The following is a 13,070-nucleotide window of genomic DNA, read 5'->3' as shown; positions in this document are numbered from 1 at the left end:
TTCATTGATGATGCCGAGGAAGAGGAATGGACGGGGTACTCTCCCAGAAAATGTTTGATACTGTTAATTTAAAAACAGTTTTAGACCATCTTTGGGAATGTTAAAAAAATGGGAGAGGTTCGAATACTTTCCTCCAGTAAATAATCGAAACTGGAATTCCATGTTATGGCGGAAGTGGATTCGGCTGTTCTCTTATGAAGTAATTCAAAACTGAAGCCCAAAAATTTAAATTTTACACGATCTTCGATGATATTAAGATGGGAGGAAGAGGTTCTGGGGACCACCGGAGTTCTTTCGACATTGGTTTTTGTCAACTTATTTTCTTTTTAAACTGAGGTGCCCGAAACTATGATTTGTACAACGTACAGAATACCTTATGTTTCGTCAAAATATATTTGAAACTCACATTTCGGCGGCCTTTGGTCTTTGATTTGGTAATCTTAAAAATGTAGAGTCTTTCATGATCCTCATCAATGGTATTTTAAGATTGCACTTTTTAAAATAATTTTACGGAAAAAAATATTTTGTCACTTTTATTCCAATTGTTATAAACAGGGTCGCCGAGAGCAAAAGCGGATCCGGGGAAAAAAAAAGACAAAGATGAATTTTTTCACAAGCTTCCTTCTACACCTTTCACCATTAGGATATTTTACCCTTTACACGAATTTCTAGCCGGGCCCCTTTTCTTCAACTAAGCTGACATGACTTCACGTCGGCCCTTGTTGTAAGTTGCATTTTATAGCAATTGTGAATTGTCATCTGTATATATAAAGTAGCTTGTCCTGACTGACAATCAACGCACACTGAGGCTAGAAAGCTGAAATTTGGAACATAGGTCAATTTTATAACGTAAGCGCGTGCTAAGAAAGGATTTTTCGAAATTTCGATTTCAAGGGGGTGAAACGGGATGGGGAATGTTCTGCATTCATATGCAAAATTTTCAAGAACGGGATCGAGTTCAGGGTTGAACCAGGTTTTAAAAAATTCGAAATTTTACGAGGGTTACGAATATTCCATCCTCATCCACGTAGGATGCTAATTAACGGAGATATTAATTAAAAACTCAATTTTATGTCCACTTGAACATACGACTATGCCAAAAAATGGTCCAATTTTTTCGGTTTTTGTACCGCTGGAAAGCCCGTAAAAAATAATCATTTCGAAAATATCAGCAAGTACTAGAACCGCGGATATCGAAAAATGACTACAAAAAAGTTATAAGCGTTTGAAGTAAAAATTAATTTATTTCAAAAAGAAATTTCTTCCTCCATTTTTTGCGCGAGATTAATTTTAGCTTGTAGAAAAGCTGAACAATATTATTTGTTGCCATTTCTTGCTTGCGTATTAGTCCAGTCAATGAGTGCTCAAAACAGGGGTGTAGCGTGCATGGAAAATGCATAATTTTTGACTTCAGAATATTTTTAGGGGTAGTTACTAAGTAAACATACTAAAAGTCCCCGACCCTGGGGGGTGAGCTAAAGGTGGGAGGGAGGGGGAAAGACAATTTTGGGTTTTTCGAAAAAATGTCAGAAACGGTGGAAAAAATGCGTTTAAAATAAAAATTCAAGCTAAATAAACTTTCTATGAAACGGTTTCTACACATATTTGTCAAATTTCCAATATTTTTCCAGGTAAATGTTATGAAAAATCGATGATTTTCGGAAAAATTCTCTCTTTTTGTCATACATTTGCTCCTAGTGTCTCCCAGTATCAGCATACATGAAAACTGTCAATGACAAAGTTGTAGAGCTTTAAATTTCCTTCAATTTGATATGCTATTTTGTTATATTTTATTCAAGCAATCAAAAGATACAGAATTTCAAACACGTACTTTCATGGCAAAAAATGGAACACTTGCCATTCACAAATTTCAAACTGACTCGAAAGGATCGCGCATTTCCTCTTTTTTAAATGAATTCGCCATTCCTGATGGACAATAAAGAAGTATTTGTGGATTACTACAACGCAAATGATGTTTAAGGGTTGGGAGGGGGGGGGGGTCGTAGAATTGTGACTTTGTGATAAGGGGGAGGGAAAGGGTAATAAGTGAGTTATCAAGCATTTTTTAATACGAATATGTTTATAAATATTAATTTATGAAAAGTACTTTGTAACAAATAGGGAGGGGGTCAAAAATGTTGAGAAAAGGTAAAACATCATTTATGGACAGCCCCTTACCAAGAAATCGGACGAAGATTTGCAAAACTACGTAGTATATGCAGTATGAATTAGCTCCATACCTATTGCAGTATTTAGCGAAAGTGAACTGAGAAAATGCAGAAAAGCTAGCATTTCCTTAGTAAGAAATTTGTTAGAAGTAATTAATAAGCAAATATACTGAAAGTCCCCGACCCCGGGGGGGGGGGAATTAAAGGTGGGAAGGGGGAGACAAATTTTGTGGTTTTCGATTATATCTCTGAAACAGCAGGAAAAATGTGTTCCGAAAAAAAGTAAAAGTTAACTAACTTTATTGTGAAATTGTTTTCATACATATATGTCACATTTCCAATGTTATTTTAGGTACGCGTTCTTGAAAATCAATACTTTTAGAAAAAAAAATTACCTCGTTCTTTTTGTCTCGGAGTGTCTGTGCCAAGCAGGCACTTAAGGGATCTTGTGCAGTATGTGACAAGGACCCTGACAGTTTTCTGTGTCTTGAAGATCCACCGGCTGAACACTTGAACTGCAGATTCAAACCTGATACCAAAGAAATACGAAGCTTATACCCAATCACAGCGACACCCAGCTGGCAAGCAATCAAAAACTATGAAGTTCTAGCATGTACTCAATTTCGTTACTCTTATTGAAATGAATATGTAACGCTATAGCAGGAAAATGAAAATTTTAATAATAGAAATAAGGTAAATGTAGCTGACCGGGAGCACCTTTTTATAATTATAGTTTTTATTACATTATTACTAATCATATTTTGAAAGTGTTTATATGGAATATGGACTGATAGTAATTAGAAAATGAAAATATCATCTTTAAGCTGACATCTTGGTTCTATTCTGAGGCGGAAGGGTCATGTCACCAGCAGTGGTAAAGTTGTTCTTAGAAATTGGTAATGTATTGATGTCATCGTCGTTCCCTTCGTCCTGGATAAATATATTGATTCCGTTGTTGCAACTGCCCTTGCAATGCAAGTTTGCGACAGAGTAATCTAACGATGATTTTCTACAAGTGACCTCCTGGTCACTTGTAGAAAATTAATCTGTCAAAATCATCTTCAAGATTCCGTCAGGAGCAACATCCGATTCCGAGAGTTTCAGCACGAGTTGGTCATTCCTCCTTTCCCGAACCTCCAATCCGATACTTAACCATTAAGTTCCTAACTACAGGTTAACTTGGTAGTACGGCAGAATTAGAGATCAGTCTTAATGTTTGCAGCTACTTCGATAAATGATCTGTAAGGGACTCATTGAGGGACTTTTCTGTGGCTTGAGCACCATACCATGAGATATACATATGACCCCAGCAGCCTCAATGAATTCAAGGGAAGAGGAACTGTTGATATATACCTTAGATACATGGTGTATGATTTTAGATTTCTGGCAAAATGTTGTGATCAGTTGAGGATTTGGCTATCAAGAGGACAACCAGGAGGACTTCCTCTCAAATGATAGCTACCGAAGAATTTTGTCATCTGATCCGTCTTCGCAATATCAACGTCAACATCACCTAAAGCTCGGAGCGTATTTGTCTCGTTTTTCAACAGCTTCATCATTAGCGAATTCGTCAGCTTATTGTTATTATGAAAGTTGGAAAGAAACCTTCTTGTTTGACGTCGTTTCAATTTTCTAACTGACGTTAATGTCACACTTCTTACTCTTTCCTTCCCCCTTGTCACAATGTCACAATTTCACCCCCCCCCCCACACACACATTAAACATCATTTGTGTTGTAGTAACCCACAAATACTTCTTTATTGTTCATCAGGAATGTCGAGTTCATTGAAGAAAGAGGAAGTGCGCGATCCTTTCGAATCAGTTTGAAATTTGTAAATGGCAAGTGTTCCATTTTTTGCCTTGAAAGTGCGTGTTTGAAATTCTGAAATTCTGTAACGTTTGATTGATAGAATAAGATATAACAAAATAGCATATAAAATTGGAGGAAATTTAAAGCTCTACAACTTTGTCATTGACAATTTTTATGTATACTGGTACTGGGAGGCACTAGGAGCAAATGCATGACAAAAAGGGAGATTTTTTCCGAAAATCATCGATTTTTCATAACATATACCCGGAAAATTATTGGAAATTTGACAAACATGCGTAGAAAAAGTTTCATAGTAAGTTTATTTAGCTTGAATTTTTATTTTAATCGCATTTTTTCCACCGTTTCCGACATTTTCTCGAAAAACCCAAAATTTTCTTCCTTCCTCCCTCCCACCTTTAGCACACCCCCCAGAGTCGGGGACTTTTAGTATGTTTACTTACTAACTACCCCTAACAGCATTCTGCAATCAAAAATTATCGCATATTCCATGCACGCTACAATGTGTTCATTGACTGGATTATATAGCAAAGTAAAATTTCTTGCAATTGGTTTTTAACGCATCGGGGCTTTGTCTGTGTGTAGCAGGGCATTTAAAATATATTCCCTTTTGATTGGGTTTTTGCAAGCCGATGTTTTCATGTACGATTTTAATGGATGCGTAGTCTCTAAAAAAATCTTAAAATAGAAATTAGAAAAGACGGAGCTGACATGACGACGATGTAAGCATATTTTTGAAATTTTCTTACATTTTACGGAGTACGGGATACAAGATTTCCATTTCGTAGTAGATGTACTGTGTTTTTTAATTACGTTGTTTTTCTATTGGGTAATTTCCGTTTAAACATTTTCGTAAAAAAACGTTGGATCGCTAATCGGCCGGAGTTCGTTTCGCTCGCTAATTGGGTGGGTTACTGTAGCGCGGTCGGTTGACGAGTTTGGCGATAAGCAATAGAATTGCGGGATTTTTTTTCACAATTTAGAAGCTACTGTTAATGTAATTTTGATACATATTTCGTTTCTTTGGCGAAATATTAAAATTGCAAATGATTGTTTTCAGCTATTTAAAGGCTCTTTATGCATTTTTGTAAAATAGATTATTTTACATCAGAGGGGGAAGGGGGATTCCTTTTAATCATGGAACTTTTTTTCTTTGATCATGTTGCAAATCGATCGGAGTTTGCATCACTCGCTAATCAGTTGGGTTATGGCAGCGGGGTCACTTAGCGAGTTTGGCGACAAATATAGATTTGTGGAATTTTTTACTTTTGAAAGCTACTGTTAATGTAATTTGACGCCTTTTTCGTTTATTCGGCGAAACTTTTATGATTGCAAAAAAAAAAAAAAAAAAAAAAAAATATCCGCTTCACTTGCAAAAATGCTGGGTATCGGTATCTCGGTCGTTTGGCGAGTTAGGCGATAGCAATAGTTGGGAAATTATTTTAAGTTTTAAAGCAATTGTAAATGTGATTCAATGTTTTGGCGAATTGTTTTGAATTCCAAAAAAACCTCTGTTTGTTTTCAATCGAATGAAATACGACTTTTTCTATTTTTTTTTCTGACGACGATTTTCGAATGTCCCACGGGATTTTTTTTTCTTTTTTCGTTAGACAAATGGGATAGTAATCAATCAGAGTTTGCTTCGCTCACATTGAGCTGGGTTACGGTAGCGTTGTCGCTTGCCGAGTTTGGCAACAAACAATAGAGTTGCGGAATTATTTTACATTTGAAAGATACTATTTGATGTCTTTTTTGGTTATTTGTTGAAACATTTCAAACTGCAGATAAAAAGCGCTTCATTCGCTAAGGAGCAGGGTTATGTTAATGTGGAACTTTGGCGCGTTAAGCGATGAACTATACAGTTGGACGATTATTTTGAGTTTTAAAGCTTCGGTAAATCTTTTAAAATGTTTTCACGAATTGTTTTAAATTCCAAAAAGACTTTAAAATGTTTCTTTTGAAAAATGATTATTTTACAAAGGGGGGGGGGGCTTAGATTTTTTTACTCAACGGAATTCCTTTAAATTCTTAGCACGGGCATCGCCGGGCTCGTACTGCTAGTTTATAAATAAAAGCGTCAAAGAGACCAAAAGTATTTTAACTTTCTACGAACAATAAGGTTTCCGTTTTTTTTTTTTTTTTTTTTTTAAATTATACCACTAAAAATATATTGGCAGCCCCAGGGCCCGACTAACTAAAAGTGAGGCCCTAGGTCCACATTAATTTTGAGGCCCCCTGAAGACTATGCAGTGTTTGATTTACATTTTAAAAACACGAATGCACTTTTGGAGGCCTCTTTGTCTGATCACACAACTATGTATAAAATCACTTAGGTGCATTTATGTATCCCCATCGGGCCCCCTCATAATCCTGACCAAGTAAATTCGTTACTCACAGAATGATTAAAAATTCCCCTTTAAAGAACTTTTTTCCAATTAATAAATCATCTTTTTTTTATATTTAAATACATGTATTTTTCATATCGTTACAATGCTATGCATAATGTTTTAAAAAATGTTGGGCCTCTTAGGAACATGGGGCGCCAGGTCTAGGCCTAGTCAGCCTGTGTGGTAATAACGCTCTGGGCAGCCCCATTTCAGAAATTCACCTTCCCTCCTTTTGGTGACGACATTGCCTACCTCCACCTGCAAGCTTTAGCCCAGGGGTCTCCAACCCTTTTCACTCGCGGGCCACATTGTCAATTTTTGGAGGCGAGGCGGGCCAGTCGAACAATATTTTAGCTCAGATGGTCTATTTAGCACTAGCCCTCCCCCCTCTTCCACCCATACATAGCGAATATATTTTTTTTTAATTTAGCGCTCAGTGGTGGTTTTTAAGGATTTGTGGGCTTGCTTCTAAGTTTCTATATTTCCTTACACATATTTGCTGTTAGCTAAATTAAATTACATTTCAAATGCCCGTAAATCTCTAATAATATAATGATAGGGAGCCTTGTAAAATTTAGAATAGCTCAGGAACTTTAGAATAGCTCAGCATTCTTTGTCACAAAATAAAGTGAAGTTTTTCTTTTAAAAAAAAGCTAATGAGTGAGTGATACAAGACAAAATGATTGCAATGTACTACAAATCTATTTTATTGAATTAATTACGAATAAAAATTTCGAAACAAGTAAGAACACAACACGTGTAAAGCTTTTAAAAAAATTTAAAAAATTAATGCGAAGACTGCATTTGTTTACCGCAAACAATTTCAGTCCATTCAGGGACAAAATTTGTAATTCCGATCATTAAGAGTGATTTTAAAGGTTTGTTTGTTAAAAAAAATCTATACTGAGATTCAACATAATTTTGAAAATGTCTGTTAACACTTGTGGATGCAAAATGAGAAAACATAGCTCTAGCATAAATTTTTAAGAAAATCTTTTTCTGGTACAGAACTGTAAAATGGAGCACGTTTTCCCTGGCGCCAGGAAAAGCCCAATGTCAGGCCACTAACGAGAGAATGTGACGCGAAGAAATGAGATTTGTTCTCGGAAAGAGCAAAAAGAGAGATGGGTGCTGCAAACGTAGTTGACGGTAAAAAATGAATATAAAACGCTTTAAATTAATGGTGAAAAGATTTTAAGTAATTATTTGTAATTAAAAATAATATCTCAATTATATTTTCAACAAGACTGTCTGCCGGAAAAAAAAAGTTTGTAAACGTCTCGCGGGCCGGACAAAATCTGTTCGCGGGCCGGATCCGACCCGCGGGCCGTAGGTTGGAGAGCCCTGACCCCATGCGTAAAGAGGAGCTGAGGCTGTGGTTTGCGAATTTGCGTTATTCTAAACACATGCGCTTAAAATTAACATTTTGCTGTTAGTAGACAGGCCCGAAAGATTTTGCTGTTAGTTGATCGGTCCGAAGCATGACCGGCCCACCGGGCAAATGCCCGGTTGCCCGCCGGCTGTATCCACCACTGTCGATGAGTAAAGTTTGTTTCATTTTATCTTTTCACAACTTGAGAAAAAAATATCTTTGTACGGAGGATTATTTCTGGTTCAAGTTCTCAGGATTACTAAGAGATCAGGACCTGATAACAGGATAACAGTGTCACATTCATATAGCCTTTCTTTTGTAAGGAATCTTTCTTTTTTTTAAAAAAAACTGTGTGTATCTTTGTATCTATCTATCTATCTGTTTAATCTATCTATTTAATCCATCTATCTATGTGTGACACTCTAACTTCTTCGTAATTCCAGAGAATTGATGATCGAACCAGGTATCAATAGAATCATATTTTTTTGGCTTATGTTTAGGAAGGATTCGTTTTTCTACGTCTCTAATTAGCGGAGATATAATTTAAAACTTTTATTCTCATGGACATTCTACCGCCCGAAGGAAAGCACTTTTTGCCATGATAGTTTTCTTTTCCCAAGGCTACACGAGCTTGCAACGGTCAGGGCCTCTTTTTCTGCTTAAAGCGGGAGTTATAGAACAGTTCTAGTAAATGATTCAGTTACAAGGTGCGCAATGGACTGGAGATAGAATGATTCAAGAGCTGCAGTGGTCGAGCTGAAAATTAATGCACTGCAAATAAGTTAATGTACCGATGCAAGCAATACTTTTTTTGATAATATTTCTTCATCTTTTCTTTAGAAGGATAGTAATTCACATATCAAAAGGTCAAGTAAATTTCTTTGGCTAAGCGAAGGCACGAAGTACAGCACCAAACTTTGGAGTATCAGTGTTGAACAACAACCCACCGGAGGCAGCGAGGCACAGGCCACCACTTAATCTAATCACCTCGGCTGCTAGTTTTTCATTATTTTCTGCAAAGTAAGTATTAGAAAACTCTGTTCTCCTTATGAAAATTTTATTTTTCTATTCAATTCTCTTATTTTTTCTTAAGTTTCTAACTTTTGGTCCTTAACTTCTTCTATTTTTTGTTTTTCTTCTTCTTTAAGTTTTCTTTTCCTCATGAGTGGCTTTAGCTACTGCTTCCTTTTTCGGCAGCATAACTTTTTGCAAACAAATTCAAAAACTTTGGTGTCAAAGCAAGGGTGATAGAGGACTAAAGTAAAATTTTTCTGAAGACAATGTGAACTTTTCTGAAACTATGAGGAAGCTCGACCCCTCCCGCCTCATGTAAAAACTCTTCAAATATGCATACAAAAATAACTGAAAATAATAATAATAATAAATAAATAAAATAAAAAGCTTTTTTTCAAACAATTTTTTTAGAATGAAAGTCAGTCAAATTTTTGGAAAAGACAACCCCAAATTTTCGGATCCCAAACACTTCTGTGTCAAAGGTACAGCCGGGATACCTCCATGATTTTTTAATAGCACATTTAACATGTCTTAGCCCAGTCATTGGTGCTTCAACAAGGTTTAACCTGCTCTTGGGCAATATATAATTTTTCAAAGAAAAACCATGTTTCACATCAGAATTACTATGATAGAGCATTAGGCAATTTTTCATGAGATTTGAGAGATTATGATATTTCTTATTCCCAGTAAGCAACTTTTTAAACTGAGGAACTTCCTGCCAGTAATTATTAATTCTTTGCTCAATCCCTTCAGTTAAAAACTCATTGCATAGTTCCTCAACATCACTATCTAAACTGTAAACCAAGGGCTGCAACTGAACTATGATCCAAAAATAGTCATTTAGCAAGGCCGGATTTGCCATAGAGCAGAAGTGGCAAATGCTACGGGTCACGCACCCTGAGAAAAAATAGATCAGAAAATTATTTCCGTTTTAAAATTCTTCACTCTTTTCTCGTCCTTTCTCTCTCTCTCTCTTTTCAGACTTAGCTTTTCTCACAAATCATAAAGATTCAGGCTAAATTTAAAATCTTTATTTTTATCATTAGAGCCTACACTCGCAACGTATCAGCAGTAGCAGTCTTTTTTTAAAAATGAATCCTAGTGTTGAGGTTTGATAGTTTCAACATTGACGAGAAAAAAAAAAAAACACACACACACACAAATGATCCGTGCATCATTAATTTTGCACTTTTATAACAAATTATCTGCGAATATGCAGGTAAACATTGTAAAATGGAGGAAGCAAAATCATCCATTAAAAAATAAAGAAATAAGGGAAAAAAAATTTTTTTTCAAAAAATTAAAAAAAAAAATATGAAAAAATAGGAGGTCCGCGGTGCCTGTTTCAACTAAGCAATGTTTTCACTTTCATAAATATATTTTGAGTGTTTTGAACGGTTGAAACTATTGGGACATTTAATTTAGAAAGATGGTTAAAAACAGAAATAGAAATATACCTCTATATGTGTAGTGTTTTACAACTGAAGAGCAGGTTTATTAGAAGTGGGGAAGCTGAGGATGTTTAAAGATTTCAAGAAAATTCTTCTGGAAGAGCTTAATACCCTTGAAATTTTAAGTATTATTTAAATTTTTATTCAATGCACCATTTTCAAATCAAAATCTGTGAGTCTTACAACATCCAGAGAGAAAGCAAGTTTCATTTCAGAAGGACTTCAGTGATCCAATTATAGAAGTCGATACATACACTGGTGTGCAAAAATTAAGGACGAAGTCGAAAAATTAGCATATCAGCTGAACGAAGAGGCAGAGCGGACAGAAAGACCAATCAGGAGATTAAGTAAGGTGATGTACAGTAGCACATGCGCAGATATGCAGGCAGACGTAATGGGGGAGTGTCTGAGTAGTATAAAGCATATTGTCGGTGTAAGATCAGTATTTCTGGCAAAGAGATTGCACGCCGTATAGCAGTTAAAATCACACAGAGTTGCTGCCTCAGCGAGAAATGGCGAATAATCAATCTGTTAGACGACATCTGGATGCTTTTACCCGAGGTCGAATCATTGGGAAGTTGGAGGAAGGCCGCAGTGTGACAAGTGTGACTGCAGAGTTCGGAATTGCTCACAGCATCATTTCACGACTTTGGAGACAATTTCAAACTACAGGAACAGCTATCCGGGGATTCAGTAGTGGTCGTCCACGAGGAACCACACCCGCAGATGACCGGTATATTGTCTTACAGGCCAGAAGAAACAGCGGGAGATCGCTAGACACACGACACAGGCGACTGGACGACCCATATCGCGTTTTACCGTGGCCAGAAGACTGCACGGTGGTGGTCTGTTTGCACGACGCCCTATACGGTGTGTACCTCTAACGCCTGCCCATCGGAGAAGGCGTTCTCTGTGGTGCCGGGAACACCGGAATTGGAGAGACAATGAATGGGGATGAGTACTCTTTACAGATGAGAGCAGATTCAGTCTGAGTAGCGATTCTCATCGCATACTCATCTGGAGAGAGCGGGGAAGCCGCAATCATCCCTCGAACATCATTGAAATGGACAGGTATGGAGGTCGCGGTGTTCTCGTTTGGGGAGGCATCATGCTTGGTAGTCGTACAGACCTTCACATCTTCGACGCAGGTTCAGTCAACGGGACCCGTTATTGTAACGAGATTCTTCTTCCATATGTGCGTCTTTTTAGAGGCGCTATGGGTCCGCAGTTCCTTTTCATGGACGACAATGCACCATGTCATCGCACAGTAGCTGCCGAACAGCTCTTAGAGAGTGAGGATATTGAACGTATGGATTGGCCGGCACGATCTCCGGATCTCAATCCCAATCGAGCATGTATGGGATTTTCTAGGTTAGACGCTTGGCAGCTCGTACCTTTACACCAGTAACGATTCGGGAGCTTCGATTGGCGCTGCAAGACGAATGGGCAGCAATGCCTCAACAACTCATTGACACCCTCATTCTCAGCATGGCCAGACGCTGTGAAACCTGCCTAGCAGTCGGGGGAGATCATATCCCCTACTAAAGACCGAATGTTTCTTTCCGAATGTTGGACACCCATCACAGGGATGTTTTGGCTTTCAGTCGCATTGCGCTCCATGCTACTTTTTCAATAAAGCTTCTTTTTATCCCTCTGATTTCTCTTTTAGTAAGTGTTGCTTACATTACACATGTCCTTACGTATTGAGGATCTTACGGTATTAAATGTGTTGATTTGGAAAGCTTTTGTAAAAAGTTATATTGAAAAAACTGTCTCGGCCTTAATTTTTGCATACCAGTGTGTGATATAGGTATGATATAGGAGTAATTATGGATCTGACAAAAACGTTCAGCTTACAACGGAGGTGAACTTAACTGGTCTTATTGGAGTTTCATACTTCATACAACAATATATATGCCGGTTTTGACTTTATTACAGATTTGAACATCACTTTTAGTACTAAGCTAATTTTACACAACACATTAACAACATCATTTTTTTTAAACGTAAGACTAGGGATTTTTCTAATGAGTAATTGCTTAAAATGCAATTACTGGCTGCTCCAACCTCAAGAACCGTAGTCTTATTTGGGATCCTTACTACAATAATAAAGCTTAAATTCTCGAGCAGATTCAATCCAAATTTATTTATTACTTGGGTCACAGAATTGATAATCACTATTGATTTATTCTTACTCTTATTTGTATAATAGTTATGTTACCAGCCATGCTGTGAAATTTTTTGTCTTCTTTTTTCAATAAGGTACTAAATAATTTAGTTGACTGCTATGATATAGTTGATTCCATCCAATTTGCTATCTCAAATAAGAATCTTAGGAGTCATTCATGTTTTAAAAACATTTTAACCAAATGCAACTACGTTGATAATTTTTGTCTTTTAAAAATTTTACAAACTTTTTAAGATTCATTGTCGCGATTTAGATATTTTCAACATGTCATTTTATAATGTTTTAATATTTTAAATGTATAATTTGTAAGAATTGTTATTCTTATGTTATTTAACACTGTAAGTGGATTTTTTCTGTAGTGTGCAATATTTTTTAAATAAATAAATAATCTGTCAAATGAGAACTTAGTGGTGGTAAACAAAAAAGGTATTTTTTTCCACCAACATTTGTGACACTTAGGTTATTTGCAATTCCTTTCTTTTTTCCCAAACGAAAACAAGTTTGCCGAGTTTTCTATTTCTTTAAAATTTGATTGCACTTCAGCCATTCTAACATACAAGACATTTACACAAAAGAAAGTTCACTTTTCCCTCAAAGGATGCCATTTTTTAAAATTATGACTTTAATTAAGGATTTTTAATACAATTTCAAAAAGAAATTGC

This window comes from Uloborus diversus, chromosome 9, assembly GCF_026930045.1.
Source record: "Uloborus diversus isolate 005 chromosome 9, Udiv.v.3.1, whole genome shotgun sequence".
Taxonomy (NCBI): domain Eukaryota; kingdom Metazoa; phylum Arthropoda; class Arachnida; order Araneae; family Uloboridae; genus Uloborus; species Uloborus diversus.
Note: the sequence above shows the minus strand (reverse complement) of the source record.